The sequence below is a fragment of the Gavialis gangeticus genome, unplaced genomic scaffold (assembly GCF_001723915.1).
Source record: "Gavialis gangeticus isolate Ggan-Ray unplaced genomic scaffold, GavGan_comp1, whole genome shotgun sequence".
Lineage (NCBI taxonomy): Eukaryota > Metazoa > Chordata > Crocodylia > Gavialidae > Gavialis > Gavialis gangeticus.
The window spans coordinates 17,480,150-17,485,868 of record NW_017729031.1 but is presented as its reverse complement, the minus strand read 5'-3'; positions in this window follow the sequence as shown (position 1 = coordinate 17,485,868).

Below are 5,719 nucleotides of genomic sequence, written 5' to 3'. Positions count from 1 at the left end.
GGAGGGAAGGTTTAAGTTGGACATCAGGAGGCGCTACTTCACGGTCAGGGCGGCTAGGGTCTGGAACCAGCTTCCAAGTGAGGTGGTGCAGGCTCCCACCCTGGGGGTTTTTAAGAGGAGGTTGGATGACCACCTTACTGGGGTCGTTTGACCCCAGTACTCTTTCCTGCCATGGCAGGGGGTTGAACTAGATGATCTGCTCAGGTCCCTTCCGACCCTAGAAACTATGAAACTATGAAACTATCTTAGGTTTGTTACCAAAAAGTGGAATAGTATTGTTTCATTATTCATGTGGTTATTTATCCATTGCTCCTTGTCATGAAACAAAATAGGCTGATTTCCAATAAATCAATCAATCTCACTTCCTCAAAGTTGTCTGCACTAGCTGAAGTTTGGAGTGTTTTGTACGTAAACACTACAGGGGAATGTTTAAATTTAAACCCAAAGTTATCTAAATGAAAATTACAAAAAAAAGTGGAAACGTTCCTACTAAGATTAGGTTATGTAAAATTTATGCCCATCCTCCATTTGTACTTTGTGATAAAATAAAGATCTGTCCTTCAACAAAATGATAAGAATATTTCATTTCTGCACATATTTGCGGGGTACTTTTTTCGTTTAACCATTAATTATTAATAATTGGACTTAGGAATACTAGATCTATTTAGTTTGTTATTGGGAGATGAGCTTTTTATGCATTTCAACTCGTAAAATGGAAGGTCAAGAAAAATTACATTTTCTAGGCAGCCTTTTTCTCCTGGAGTATCCTTTACGTCAGCCTGTCCCTCAAGCTAAACTCATGCTTCACCAGGTTTTTAAAGCACAACAAGCAATCTAGAGGTTGGCATCTCATAGCTGAGTCAATCCAGCCCGTAACAGTGAATATCACATTATTCTTTCTACCCTGCACACATTAGTCCCTTGGAAAAAAATTGCTCACTCTTCAAGTTCTGCTGCTTTAAGGGATGCTTTGACCTTTGGATCTAATGTCACTTACTTGCAATGCCTATTGGAACAGTGATGGATATTATAGAGTTCCTGTAAAATCCATTACAAATACTATAGAAATTCTCTTGAGAGATACCCAAGCCAATGGTAACAGAAAACAACCACCACAGATGGATGTTGAGAGAAACAAACATTGATGTGGACAAAGCCATTTCCCTTTATTCCCCTTTCACATGCCCAGACAGTACTCAGACTGAAGTGACCAGACACCTAGGTCAAGCCAGACACAACAGCTTTTCTTCCTTCTCTCTGATTCAGCAAAGGAAGCAATAAAGCTACAATCAAACATTAAACCTAATACCGGATATTTCTTGATGCCTATTGGCTTTCTTCGGGACGTTGCTAACTTTTGTACCACAACTATCCGAACAGTAGGAATATTTCAGAGCAACACACATTTGCAGTGTTTCAGTTCTAAAAATGGCACTGGATTTTATCTGACAGAAAAATTAAATGATCAAGTTAAAAATTTATTACACTTTTTTAAGTACCAAATTTAGAATATTATAATTACTGCAAAGCTCTAATTAATTCATTAGTTCTTTTTATCATTAGCATTCCTTGGCAATATGGGAGCACTCAGAGACCCATCATGTTTGCACTATGCTCACACAGAGGATATGGCAGTGCTACTAGGAGTTTAGAATGTAATATAGACACATGAGTGAAAGAGGCAATAGGTGAGCTGACCAGGAAAGTAGTAGAAAGCTCATGCAGTCATATAGGTTGCCAAGATTCACAGATTGTTTTCTGAATCTATTTTAAAAGGCAAGATTCTTAACTGGTGGAAAGTGAAGGAAAGCCTTTCTAGCAGGTCCTCAGCCACTTTAAGATTTCCTTTTTGCACAAAAGGGGTTGTCATATCTTTACACTTTAATGACTGATTTCTTAAGGAAGACTATGAAAAAAGAGGAGGTGACATGTCTCATGTACAAGGAGTGGCACAAAGGAAGGGGATAGAGTCCCAGTTCTGATTTGGATGATTTTTTGTATTCAGTATTACAGCCATTTCTATCCCCACTAACCACAAGTGATAGTCCCAGCTGCTCTCCAGAGATCTCTTACATGTTATATAAGAATCCAGAGATCTTTCATATGGGGCTGAGAAGAGAGAAAGAGAGAGAGAGTAAAAGTGAGCTTTAAGCTACTTCTGCAGGCCTCTGATCTTCAGGTATTGTGGGGCCTTTGTTATTCCATAGCTCAACTTACTGGAACCTTATAGATGCTGTATATGAAACCATTAGGGATCATCAAAACCAAGAATCTTTTAGTTTTCCAGCATTTACAAATCTTTTATAAATGGCACATGCAGGGGTGATTTACTGTAACAAGATACCGTCTCCAGGAGTGGCTGTGAAGCCCCTGGAGTCCCTTCAGCCATGGTTCCTTCTGCTCACTTCGGGCAGCTATCCATTCATTGCCTGCCATGCTTTGATACAAATGTTTTTATGTAAAGGAGACTGCCCCAGGGCTTCCCAAACTGCGCTCACTCTCATGACTTCCAGGTGCCCATGGTCACTGCCTTATGGGCTAATTGCATGGCTCCATTCTACCCCTACACCATGCCCCATGCCTCGCAGGTGTAACCACTCATTGATGTTATCTCTCACTTAGCCCCTCCACTGGGCTCCTAGACTCTTCCTTGTCCCACAAAAACTCAGCCTCTTGCTAGGCTCTGGGACCCTCTCTGGTCCCACACTCTCAGCCCCTCAATAGGCTACAGACCCCTGCCCCTATCTCCAGGCCTATCACTTGCACAGCCTGGCCTTCTCCCCATGTCTGTCCATTCCAAAACCCAGCTCCAGACCCCTCCCTGGATCTCTAGGAACACCTTCCTCCCCAAACCTCCAGACTACTTCTTGCTGCACTCTCTGTGCTGGCATTCTGCAGCTGCAGCCCTCCTGCTGGGTCATGTTCCCTCACCAGTCTCCAGGTCTTACCGCTGGGTCATCTCAGGGTGTGGACTTATATCAGGGGCATTCAGAGTCTAGCCTGTGGGTCAGATCGGGCCCACCATGAACTGAATTTCCCAGTATTCCTTCCCTGCATCACTCAGGCCAGTCTCTATGGAGACCCAGGTAATGTGGGGCCATCAGAACTGCATGCTGTCATGGCCCTGTGCTCTCTGGGTCTCCATAGAGACTGGCCTGAATGGTGCTGGCAAGGCACACGACTGGGTGGTGACCTGCTCTGGGACCAGGGTTGGGGCTGGGATCTTGCAGTGATGACAGCATGGGTGGCAGCCAGGACCGAGCCACAATCTTTTGCTCACACACCCTGGGCAGAGGCCAGCGCCACTCAGACCAGTCTCCATGAAGACCCTGGCCTCACACTATCTTGGTCCTGCTATTCCTGGGGTCTCCATGGAGACCAGCCAAAGCAATGGGTGAAGAGGCTGCTGGGAAATGGAGTCTGGCCACCACTCAGATCCACCAATTTACCCACCCCTGGCTTATATCCTTCCTAAGCCCAGACATCCTCCTGGGTCAGATGACTACAATCAGCCCAGGACACACCTGCAGGCTGCTGCAGCCATAGCTTGCCTGCCCATAAAGTGGCAGGAGCACCAAGCCTCCTGCCACACTTACCCAGCGATCGAGTGTCTTTTTGCCATTGGAGCAGCACAAGGGAAATGAGGTGCAGGCCAGTCTCCTCCCTCTTCATATATCCAGCTTTGGGCCTCCATATCTGACATTTTCCCATTCTGACTAGGAGGCTTCCAAATCAGGACTCAGAAAATCTTGTGATTTAGGTCTTAACCCAGTGTAGCTATTTCTAATTTTAATTTCCTGTTTTCTGGGAAGAACAACCTTTTATATATGTATGTATTTGCTTTTCTTGACTCTAGTCATCAATTGACCAGTATAGTCAGGTCTATATTGCCAGGGTCCCTGGCAGTACAACCTTCAAACATGATGCCTGGCTCCATGCACAATACTTTTGTACTCACAATCACTAAAGCCAAGTCAGTGTGGCACTAAGGGCAGGCTAATTAGCAGTGATGAGTATTAATGCCAGTTAGCCGGCTCTTGGCACTTGCTAAACTGCTTTCTCTTCCATAGATAATATGCACATAGCACTAGTCTGTTGGAGGGCACTGCTACCAGCCCTAGTAGACTTGTTGTGTAGACATAGACATAACGAATGCAATGTTTTAGCATTCCAGTTAAGCTCTGTGTTTTGCTTTAGTTCCAGATTCTGCAAACTATAAGCAAATAAATAGATGCATTTTAGTTTGTGTATCTACCTTCAAGTGAAGCTTCAATCCCTGATAATATTTGTCCAAGATTTGGTCCTATTTGGTGGCTGAATCTCTGAATCTGAATCAAATCAGGAGGGCCACTTGCATGATCAGGGGGCAGCAGGGCAGGCCCTACCAGGAGAGGCTATGGGACCTGAACCTGTTCAGTCTCCACAAAAGAAGGCTAATAAGGGATATGGTGGCCATCTACAAACTGGCCAAGGGGGACCAGCAGGCAATGGGAGAGTCCCTGTTCCCCCAAGTACTGCCAAGAGTAACAAGGAATAACAGCCATAAGTTGACTGAGAGTAGATTCAAGCTGGATATCAGGAGGCACTACTTCACAGTAAGGGTGGTTAGGATCTGGAACTTCTGAGGGAAGTGGTGCTCACTCCTACCCTGGGGGGTCTTCAAAAGGAGGCTAGATATTCACCTAGTCAGGGTCGTTTGACCCCCAGCATTCTTTCCTGCCCATGGCAGGGGGCAGACTTGATGATCTGCTTAGGTCCCTTCCAACCCTACCAACTATGAAACTATGAAACCATTTAATCTCTCCAAATTGAATCAGACCCTCTGAACAGATTTGGAGAGTTTCAGAAAAATTCAGCAATTTGGACATAGACACAGCTTTAAATGTTTTTTTCACATACCTCAAGGTACCAGGGGGCTTGTGAATGCTGAGATGCTAGGTTGCATGGAGCATCCCACAGGAGTGTGGGGGGCTCCCCAGTGTGCTCGGTAGCAAACCTGGAAGTGGAACAAAAACACTTCCAATCCACATCAGGGTTCACCGGGGAGCATGCTAGGGGCCCCTCCCATGCCCTCCCTGGCTCGGCGACTGGGGAGGGGGTCTGGGGGGTGTGCCCAGGGTCCTCCTGCAGCTGATCACTGAGCTGGGGGGGCATGGGGGAGGCCCCCAGCACACTCTTTGGCAGACCCAGAAGTGGACTGGAAGTACTTCCAGTCCACTTCTGGGTATACTGCTGAGCATGTGCCCCCCCCCACCCTCCCATGTGGGGAAACACTTCACCACAACAGTGATATTACTGCATTTCAGGATGCAGCACCTCCTTGACCTTGTTCCTCCTCAGCCTGGCACCAGTGGGAGCATGCTCAAAGGGAAGTCCCCCTCTCATTCCAAAGCCCCCATTCCCACAAAGCAGAGGTAGGCCACCCTGGACCAGTAGGGGAAAGCCACAGACAAATGGGGTGTGTTGCAAGGGTGAGTGAGGTCACCCAGAACATTGGGGAGATGCTTGTTCTCGATGGCCATCCCTTCTCCTTAGTTGAGCATCCAGGGTTCAGGAGGCTTATGACACCCCTGGCCCCATCCTACCAAGTGCCTGCATGCACTACCTTTAGCAGAATGGTGGTGTTCTCCCTGTATGAGGCATGCAGAGTACTTGAGGAAGGAGCTGTGCAAGGCAGGGCCACAGGTACCCTTGCACTTCACCTCCAACATCTGGAGCA